Genomic DNA, 11,462 nt, shown 5'->3' with positions numbered 1-11,462 from the left:
GATCCCCGGCACTGGAGCGAATATTAATTGTTACCATAACAGATGTATTCTGTAGGAACAAAAAAAATAATAATCTTTCCGTAGACAAAATGTATTTGCTGCCTTAAAACTAATCGACATAAATATGAAATGTTTAGAGGGATCCTAGGTAAGCTAAACTTTATTACTAAATAAATTACCGGTAATATGATTTTACTACATAGATAAGCTGAAAAATAGAATTAAATAATTTTGTGACAATGCAGATTCGAACTCATGACGAAAAGATTACAGAGCGAAAGCTCCGGCTCTTAGCCACTCTGTAGTCTTACGGACACTCGCCTACGTAAATATGTCTCTGAAGCAACTATTAAATAAATAGCTTCACTGTGTTAATGTCTAATGTGTGATGTTATTTTACCTGATTGAATAGTTTCAATGTCGTTTCCATCACCTAGAATTCAGAGGATGGAAACGACATCGAAAGTAATCAATCAGAGAATATATATAATTTATTAAAAAAAAAAAAAAAAAAAAAAAAACATCTGTCCAAGCATCCTGGGTTGCCAAGAACACACAATAATATTATGCATACAAGAATAATAATTAATTACAGTAACTACACAAATTAAATATTAATACAGTGAAGATGTTAACTATTTCACTGAAATAACTGATAGTGATAGGTAAGTGTTAAAAGAATGCTATCAAGAATGACTGGAGGGTCATTTCAAACCTACTATAATGGACAGTTTATTGATGTTTTATACCACTATTCAGCTTTGTTACAATAGAGGATGTTGGAAAGGAATGATTTACCCTTTATAAGTGCATATCTAGATTTAAACTATTAAGACAAAACCCTTTAAAAACATATTCTCGTGTGAACTCAGCTGAGGCCTTCCTGTGCATGCGCAAATCTGCTTTTCTTAGACCTAGAAAATTTCGTCCAGCTATTTTTTGGACTACTATACTAGCTTTATATAACTAATCTGTATTTTCTGAATAAGAAATTTCATTTTGTAGATTGCTGCAAGACTTCTGCAATAGCATCAGAAGTGTGTGTGACAGCAGTATGCTGGAAAAGAAGCAGAAATAGGGCCAGAGCATTCATTTGGGTTCCTTCAGTTTCCTGAAGGTGGGCCACCAGACAGTGGCATGACTACATTCCAATAAAGAGAAGAGGCCTTATCAGGTTAGATATACTCAGCTTTTCCAGCATAACAGGCTGCAGAGCCAATTTTACCAACTTTAGGTCATATGCTGTAAACAAAAGCCATTTTACTGCATACAGTAGTGATGTTACCTGTAATTATAATCACTTATTTTAGCTACGATGGAATGATACTTTAAGAGTTTATGGGTCGTATTCACGAAGTCACTTCCCTTTGGCTTCAAGTCAAAAGTTAGGTCATATGAAGTAAAGTTCTGGATCCGTATTCAGAGACAATATTTATGTTTTCCTTGACAAAGTCAAATGTAGGTGAAAAGCAAGTGAACTTGGTGTTAGGCATCAACATATAATGACGTAGTGCTTCCAGCCCACTGCTGCTTCATGTGGAAAGTGCAGAAATCATGTTCAATGTTGGCTACATTTCCTTATTTTATGAAAACATCCACTGAAATAGAATGAACCGCAGATAAAGGTATAGGCTTCAAATATAAGGATGTGATGGAAAATAAGAAATCAGATGTTGGTTAATTTTCCACAAAGAAAAAGAAATAGCACGAAATTTAGAGCACAAAAAAATGCCTTCTTCTTCATCTACACATCCTGCTGTTGGTCGACGGGTCTACTAGATCTAGTTGGGAGATCTTGTTGATCACCAGCTTTCCCTCCTTAAGCCACTGGAGGACGATTTTAGTGCCATAGCAGGTCAGCACTAGGAACAGAAAAGTAGAAAGGGTAGGAAGGAAAGTGAAATGAACCTCTCGGCCTCGAATGCTCTAATACTATCGGGGTCGAAGAAAGTAAGAGTTCAGAGGACTGGATAGGAAAGGGTAAAGAGGGAATTAAGTATTGAATAGAGGAAAATTGTACCAAATTCGATCATTAACTCATCAAGCTGACCAGTGCTAACTGATGAGTAGCCCCTCCTTTTAGCTCAGCTTGTAAAATTATGCTTACTAACAGCTGTACTACGGGAAGGTAGGGATGGGACATTGGATATTTGTCTGGGTTGGTACCTTAAAGCCTTCAATGGGAAGGACTAATGGCTCTCCCCCCTGTATTCGACAAATACCCTTTGCAGCCTTCCTTTAATAATAATAATAATAATAATAATAATAATAATAATAATAATAATAATAATAATGATAATGATAATGATAATAATAATGATAATGATGATGATGATAATAATAATAATAATAATAATAATAATAATAATAATAATAATAATACTGGTCTTTTGGCAAGATGTTTCTTTCATACTACTGCAATATAAAGAATATTTCTTGGAAATAACTAATCTGCGGTGCAGTTACACCAATACCTATAAAAGTAGCCAGAATATTTGTAAACTCTTACAGTAATGTTTCATGGAATTTGACAAAGTTTTGTATGATTGGGAGACAGGTAGAATGAGTACAATAAATAGGCTATGTCCCGTAAATATACTGTTATTTATTATACGATTATTATTGATATTGAAGTGTTAAAGAACAGCAAATTAAATAATAATTGAGCAAACAACGATAATAGTCCGCAGTTATGGCTCTGCAGACAGTGTCTGTGGCTCAATTCCCGGTGTGAACAAGAGATTTATCTTTATTCTACAGGACTGGATATCTGTTCCTTATCTTGCTCTTTTGTGTGACGTCTTCATGGTAATCCTGGATTATGCTGACTGCAAGTTCAAGAGGGCCTGTAATTAGGGAAAGTTAGTATTATTATTGTTACAGTACTTAACAGTATCCATCTGACTTCTGAGAAGTAAAGTATTTATAGTGAATTAGGTATAGAGAAATATGCAATATGCAATATTTAATTGCATATCTTCTTGCTTATGAAAATAAAGTTTACAGTCAAAGATTACACAAAGATCTTTGAGAATGCCATCTGTTCTGTTGATTTGGTTTGAATTGTAGTGAAGCTGAAGAGCGTAGATATGTTAGTATAGGTTATAATATTATTTTTGGAAATGTATCTATTTTCTTATTCCGTTCTAATCAGATCAACTTACGATAGTGAGCCTGTTTCAAGTCAAAGAAATTGACAGCAATATTTTTTATTGTGTGAAAATTTTTTTAGATTGTTGGTAAATAATAAACATTCAGAACCAACAGTTTGACAGATTTTGTCTATGAACATTGTAAGTAGCGGAGGTCCTAAAGTTGAGTCTTGTTGCACTGAACAGTACAAACTGAATGAGGCAAAGATTTTAAACATTCATACACACAACTACCACAAAGACAGTTTACATCCATGATATGGTATTTTATAATATTAATTATGTTTTGTTTATAGTAATGTATAATTTTTATATGATACTGGTTGAATGAAAGAGAAGGCCGAATGGCATTAACTCTGTCAGTTAAAATAAATCATTATTATTAATATGCAGACTACCTCTGATTGAGGTTGTGGCTGATATGTACAGAGTGTTCGCCTACATGTGGGGCCAGGAAAGCAGCCTGCCCGTGGTGTCACTTGCGGGAATCATCTATCCGTAAGCTTCCACTCTTTCACTTTCTATACTGCAGTCTGTAGGGTTTTAATTTTAAAAGTTTAGCAGTAAAGACTGATGTTTTTGAAACACTAACTTCCTGTGAATCACGTCTTAGAGATTTATTAGGAGAGCGTGTATATGATGCACTGATTTCATCAATTTTTTCTTCGGTCAATACTCTTCATTTTCGCTTAGGAATTGTAGCATTTAGCGACCCTGTTGTCCTTAATTTGTTAACAGGACGTCTAACAGTTTCTCTACCTGGAATTGGAGCACCCGGATATTTCACTTCAAATTGCCTATGCACCTGTCTCCATGACTCTGTTTTCACATATGCATCATACATAAAAACTCTCTGTTCAAGCGTGACTTTTGCGTTTTGCATTGTTAACAAATTTTACACACATGCTGAATATTTAAGCGACTGTGTCAAGAAACTTCACTGTACGTGTTAAATACTGCAACAGCTGGCTTACAACTGATAACTTGTCGACCTTGATTGTTGAGCGTGTCTCAACAACTGCGCGCACAAAGCGGCATATCAGCACATGCTGCTTTCCTGGCCCCACCTGTAGGCAAATGCTCTGTACATCTAATATCAGACAGTACATCTCACTTGACGATACGTCAGAGGAAGTACAACTGTTTGTATGCATCTGAAGTCTGATTAGTAGGGAGCGGATTTTTATGTGCTAAAAAATTTAAATATACTTATTTTTTATGTGCTAAAAAGTGCGAAAATATTTGCTAAAAATAAAAAAATATATATCTTTTTTTTCAATATGACAAAAATACCTTACTTAGCTTGAAAAAAAAAAAAAATGTTACTAGGTACTCACCAACCACATTTCAGTATCAGTTGCTAGTAGTTAGCTGAGAATTGCAGTGAACAACAAAGGTCATCTCCAAATTCTCCATCACAAACGCATGTTGATTATTTCTGAACAACGACTTATACTGTTAAAACGATCTTTCCACATCACAGGACGACAGACGTGCATATTTAAAGAGAGCAATGTCACAAACACATATACCGTCAATTTCACCTACAGGCACATTCTCCAATACTTGAGCAACTTTACACATTTTTTTATATCCACTGTTTTTCCCAAACACATTCTGGAATTTGTCCCTTAGTACTTGTACTTCTGAACCTGGTAGCGAGTCTAGTTTAATTTCCACGGCACGCACCTCCCTAACTGTTTCAGACAACAGGTTTGTGGATGTTTCGAGTTTTTTTATGGTGTCACACAAAAAGCTTAGATTTGCTGATAGGAAAACCAAATCGTTTTTTAAACAATCATCTTTCAGTAAATCTTGAAGGACGAAGCATCGTTTTCGTCCAGCTCATTCACAACAGACGCAAAACTTTCAAAATTGTTTGCATAATATACAACGGCACTTAGCCATGTACCCCAGTATGTGACTATGGGCAAAGGAGGAAGTGGAAGATCTGGATATTTCTGTTTGAACACATCAATTCTTGAGGGTGATTTAACAAATACCTTTTTTTCCATTTGACACCAACTTATCCACTTTGGGGTACAGAGCTCGCATAGTTTCACATAACCTGTGTAGAGCATGGACCACACCATGTTACATGTATCATTTTTGGAAAGCTCACTATAAGGCCTTCTGTTGCTCTTTTCATACATGCTGCACCATCTGTAAGTAGGAGTAACACATTGTCATGCTTCACCCCGTTCGCCCATAGTAAATGCATAGCTTCGTTAAATAATCTAGCTACTGTGACATGGTTTGCTGCAGGCATTTCTTTACATGCTAGCAAAGACGAATGCTCACAAGCAGTTTTGTCATTCTTCAACACACCAACAACGTTTCCTACTTTTCTATCACTTGAATGGTTGCTTCGTCAATGCTCATCCACAGTTTTTCACTTTCACACACTGACCGAATTTTCTGTAAAGTTTCCTTGTAACATTATGGAAGATAATGTTTCCTTAATGTCGATTCCTCAGGAGGTTCGATGTTGATGTATTTAGTCAGGAAATTTTTAAGTTCCACATTATTTAATTTATGGAGTGGAATATCGGCTGCAACAAATGCTCTGCATAAATCTAAGTAATATTGGGAACACTTTGATGGTCCTCTGTTGGAAGAAGCTGGTCCACCTATTAGTACTTGCTGTGAATGCACATGTGAAGCAGCGGCAATGTGCTTGTTTCCAGTCAAATGTTGGGTTACCCGAGAGTGTTGATCTGCACTTACTGATTTACTACACAGTTGGCAAAATAACACTTTCTGTCGGTAGCAAAATGTTTTTAAATTTATCTACATATTGCTGAAGACGCGATCTCAATTTGATTTTAGGCATCTTAAGGGGATAATAGACACACGTCTTAATGTAAATGTTTCTAGCTACTGACTGACAATGTCGGGGAAAAGCTTCCTATAGTGACGCCACTACATCTACACTACGCAGCTTATGCTTATGGCCCGATAACAGGGAATCACAACAAGATGTAGGCCTATTGCCTTACTTGATAGGCATGAGCAAGAACCGAGAGATTTGTTTAAATTAAATAATGTTTATACCCGAGCTCTTGTCTGTTGTGTTTCACAAACAAAGCGTGGAATGAAATCATCTTCAGCAACAATAAACATTCCTAATTATGTGTTGCAAGATCTCTCCTCCTTTTCCACACTGATATGCTGCCTAGCAGTTCTTAGAACTTAAGGCGAAACTATTACAAAAATATCACGGATACACCACACAGCGCTTGGAAACATGAAGCAACCAAGAATTCTTAAAAAGATAACGTACTTCTGAGTGATATGATTGATTTAGTTTTAAAATATTTAAAAGTTCTTGTAAAAAAATTATTTAAGTAAAAATCTCCAAGATTTGTGTGTTTATAATAGATTTCCTGAAAATATGTATTTTCATTTTTTTTTTGTGAAATGTAAAATAAAATTCGGGTTTTAAACTTGAAACTTCATATTCGGAATTTTTAACTTTGTTAATTATGTTTTATCACATGCAAAAAGAATATTTAATTACATAGGAATCCGCTCCCTACTGATTAGTGTATATGTAGCTAATCGGTGATTGTATGCAATGGAGGGGTGTCACTTATGAGGTTCAAACCTGTCTCGGACAGTTGACTAAACAACAACAATATGGAGACTAGAATTTTTTGAACTGTTGATGAGCCTGATCTTATAAACTGTATATTAACTGTTACATAAACATGATTTTGTTGACCTATATTTACTAAAGTTATATTAAATTAAGTCACTGCTTTGTCAACGTTTTCTTGGTAAATGTAGACCAATGATAGTTGTATAAAGCAGGGTAAAAGTTGAGATAATTACCTAGAGATTAATTCCAAGTATAAACAACTGTTGACATGAGGAAAATTTTAAGGGTATGGCTCTCAACAAAACTATACCTATAGTTCTTATCTTGCGATACTCTTGAACGAAAGGAGAGGCTGGCTTTAATATCTGTAATATTTGAAGAAGCCAAGTCCAGTAGGCTGTTTTTGTTATGTTTAGGGCCATATTCTCAATAGTAGCTTTTAAACTACTTGAAATGTAATCCATGGCTTAAACCATGCTCCATATTTGCAACACACTGTTGAAGTCAGATTAGTTTAAACTATTCAGTTGGTAATCCTGTGTTCCAGATTACATGTTTATTACTGTAATTATACTAATTGTTGTTAATAAATCATTTATATTATCTTATTTTGTATTTAAGATGAATATTTTATTCAATATCTTACAAAACAAATAGTGTGTGTGTCTAATGCTCAATATTTAATAGTGAAGTCATTCGCCTTCTTGCTTCCCAATATTTAGATTTAAGGTCCATAAAATTTTCCAGAGATTCACAGATTTTTAAATGTTCCATGTCCATGGCATCTTCTTTACTGCATAATAAACATTTTGCAGAGTCCAATAAGCCGATTCGATGTAGATGTTTTGTAAGACAGTCATGACCAGTAATTAGTCCGAACATGGCCACAGCAGACTTTCATGGTAGATCAGGAATGGATTTTAAATCTTGTACTAAATTGTTCCATCTTGAATTTTTATGTTCACTTGGAGAATTAGTGTGATAATTACTGTTAATTTTCCTTTTGATAACTCGTTTTATGGACTCATATGAAAACTGTAGTTCTTATTTACGTTTATTCTAGTTCCTTTTTTATTCTTAAATAATGTTCATTACTGTCGGATCATTGGATCTGTGCCCCCATAAGATAAGCGAACTGAACCCTAATTCCTTTTCAGCCTCAGTAATTCATTTCTCTCCCTGCATTCTTATCTCTCTCCCTTTCTCTCCTCCACTATTCACAATTTTGAGCCTTCTTGCGGGACAGTTTATTTGCACTTGCAATCCAGTGTTGTCAACTCAACATGAATGCAGTAGCACGGAGTGGTGAAAAAAATATTATTAAGCAAGTAATGGTATTTTTCGACGAAGAGAACAAATAGATTTCCTATATATCACGTAACGAAAAGTGCAGTTGCGATTATAAATAAATGTTATGTTTTATTTAACGACACTTGCAACTGCAGAGCTTATATCAGCGTCGCCGGATGTTCCGGAATTTTGTTCTGCAGGAGTTCTTTTACATGCCAGTAAATCTACTGACATGAGCCTGTTACATTTAAGCACACTTAAATCTCATCGACCTGGTCCGGGATCGAACCCACAACCTTGGGCATAGAAGGCCAGCACTATACCAACTCGCCAACCAGGTCGACTTGCGATCACAGGTGATGCTTATTTTATTTCAGTTGATTACGTATTAAAATTACTTACTTAACTAATACTGATATAATACAACATTCTTATGTAATTTATAATTTATATAGGCAGGTCAGAGTGCCTAATAAAGAAAATCAGGAGAGAGGGAGTCTGTGCACGAGATGAAAAGCTAGAATCACCAGGGAAAAACAGACCATGGAACCTTCAATTCTTGTAGATGATATGAACCGATGTATTTTAAGAAGAAAGATACAAGAATTGTATACCATGGAGAAAGAACTTCCGACTTTGAAGAAATTATTGAAGGTTACGAGAGAAGCAATAAATTTCCAAGGTGAGAGAGAAACATCATTGGTCTTTTGTAAATATGTAAATTATTTTCATAAGCATAAATTAGAACTCCTGCACATTATCAGTATGTCATGTTATATAGTATGTAAATAAGACCGTAGCATGTAGTATTGCAGACTCCAGGGTTTTTGGCACGTGTCCTTGAGTACAATGCACAGTCTGCGAGCATCTATTGATATGTAGTTGAAAATGGTACCACCTCCTATACACGTCACTTCAGCAATCTGCCAACCACAGCTGTCAGTCTTGCTGCCCAGACTGTGGCAAAAGTAAGATACTCGCACTTAACTTTCCTGCGGTGTGTCCTTGAGTACAGTGTCCAGTCAGTGAGTTTCTGTTGCCACTGCAGCTGAGAATGGTACCTCCTAAATATGCGTCACATCAACAATCTGCCAATCACAAGTGCCAGCTTTATCGCCTATAAACTGCTACAAAAGTTAGACACTCGCACTTAAGTTTCCCATTACTTATTTCACATGCCAAAATCGGTGGCGCTCCCTATAACTTCGCAACAGCCGGTCGCTAGCCCAGATGAGAAAGAAAGAGGTACATGACTATGTGTTCATTCATTCCTACAATTTTTTAATTTTATTAGGACTTCAAGATCACGTTCCAAACATAACAAAATAAGATAATGAGGTGAAGGAGAAGTATTTATGACGAAAACATTTCTCTTTAAATAAAAACGAAATAGATTCCCTTCACGTAATTTCCATTTAACCAACAAATATCCACTGTAATCACATAATTATCTCCACATAATCGTAGAAGCAATCAGCACCATTAGACCTACTTAAATTAAATAAGTAGCCTAATAATTAACCTCGAATTATTAATAAGCAATATTCAAGAGACATGACATTGCTTGACGGAAGTTTGGCAACATCTCTATTCGGCAACGTTCGTGGCCTGCTGTTTGACATGGTGGGAGGAAAGCTGGTGGAATGGAGTGAGTGAAGGCGTTAACTTCCAAAAACGACAACAGCTCTAAAGGTGCACAGATCTGATGGTCTGACAATATATTCATATTATTGAATTATGATGCAACAATAAAAAAAAAAACAAAAGGCTGAAATCAGTTTGATTTTTTAGCTCGTAGGCAAATGGTCACCGGTTTTAAATAAAATATAATTTAATTTAATGGGGGAGGGGGGGGGGGAGAACAAGCAAACTGTAAAACATCTCTCGTCCCTGGTCTGTAAATATAAACAACCTGTCTCGTCCCCTAATGAAATATGTTTTGTTAATCCAGAAACCTATCTCGTTCCGGCTTAAATATATTTCCAATTCCAATTACTTGTATACACGATTGTGAAATGTTCACAGAGTAAACCAATTCTCATGCACCAACTATTGGCAACCTTACGAAAGATAGCAAAATTTGAATAGTATTTGACGAACACTTATTTGTTTCCGTTTTCTTTATTCCCACAGACAATATGAACTGATTTTTCTGATGCACTGACCATAACTACAGTGCTTGTGAATCCTTTCACTCACACCTTGTCAATGTTTTCTACTCTCAACATCCTTTCAAAGTCACTTTCATAAAGCTCTACTTGACTTTCAATCAGATACCTATATTAAATGTAACAGCATAATTGATCCTTTTAAACATCTGCTTCATATCCGCAAAAAGTTGGATTTATCAGAAAAGAACCTGGTAAGTATAAGGATGGGAAATATGCCTGCAGTTCATACGGATAATGTCGCATAATTAGAGTTTAAATGAGACCTAGTTTACTTTTAAGCATTTGACTTTTATTAATTTTTAAGTAATTTAATTATTTTATGGCATTTTTTATAAAATGGACACTATTTTGCTCATGAAAGACAAAATTTTTAACGACACCACCCTGCAAAAGAGTTCCGCAGTCCCAAGTCTGCACAAAGTGGAAGGGAATATTTTATCTTTACCTGGTTTCACTTCTTACACACCTGAGACGAGTTGGGCTGTAGGATTAACATACCGAGAATTAGGTATGGTCGAGTTGGACTATTGCATTAATGTACCGAAAATTATGTTGGTCGATTCTGGGACAAGACGGGCAATGCCCAAGCTAAAAATGGCAGGGAAAAGAAATGCAAATTAATTTTACAATTAGTGAAGAACATTATAATATAGTCAAGTGCTCCAATATACAGAGGAAATCGTGCTTTCTGATAAAAACCATTCTTCACAGTGCTCACCTCTTCTCTTGTACAAGGCTTTTCAATGTTCCTTTGTGATAATCCTACTATTGTCTGAGAAACTTCATGTATCACTTTACTTACACTATTTATTTGAACATTTTCTGATGCATACATAATACCTTAAGGCAGTGGTGGCGAAAATGTAATCGTGTGCCGAGCCACTGTGTAACCTGCAACGTGCATAGCACCTATGAAGGGAGGTGGACACCCGAAGGGGAAGTGAAGCAACTGTCTGACTTATTAACGGATTTTCATTCTCCTTATGTCAAGCACTTAAATATAATTTTATACAGTACAAGGCTACAAACTAATGTTTAGTACGTGTAAAGAAGAAAGAAATGAACAATAAATGAACAATATCACAACTCAAAATTAACTATCTTCAGAATGTCTCTGCGACGAAGTTTAAAAATCAGGAATTATGTCACTTACTGCCAGTCGTAGTTGATTACGAAGGTATTTGTCCGTCAGTCATGATCTAAATTTGGTTTTTACTATTTTGATTGTTGAAAATAATTTTTCACAAA

At 35.5% G+C, this 11,462-nt stretch overlaps 1 long non-coding RNA gene across 6 annotated transcripts in view; it reads right to left on the bottom strand.

Moving 5' to 3' along the window:
* Positions 1–2,585: 2,585 nt before the first annotated feature.
* LOC138710589 (uncharacterized) overlaps positions 2,586–11,462 on the bottom strand; it is a 250,615-nt gene continuing 241,738 nt past the window's right edge. For all 6 annotated transcript variants that reach the window (XR_011335273.1, XR_011335271.1, XR_011335270.1 and 3 more), the window contains one exon: positions 2,586–2,846. This is a non-coding gene — a long non-coding RNA (uncharacterized lncRNA). The remainder of the gene's footprint in view (positions 2,847–11,462) is intronic.

Source organism: Periplaneta americana, chromosome 12 (assembly GCF_040183065.1).
Source record: "Periplaneta americana isolate PAMFEO1 chromosome 12, P.americana_PAMFEO1_priV1, whole genome shotgun sequence".
NCBI lineage: Eukaryota > Metazoa > Arthropoda > Insecta > Blattodea > Blattidae > Periplaneta > Periplaneta americana.
The sequence above is the reverse complement of the archived record's forward strand: the minus strand, read 5'-3'. Positions and strand labels throughout refer to the sequence as shown.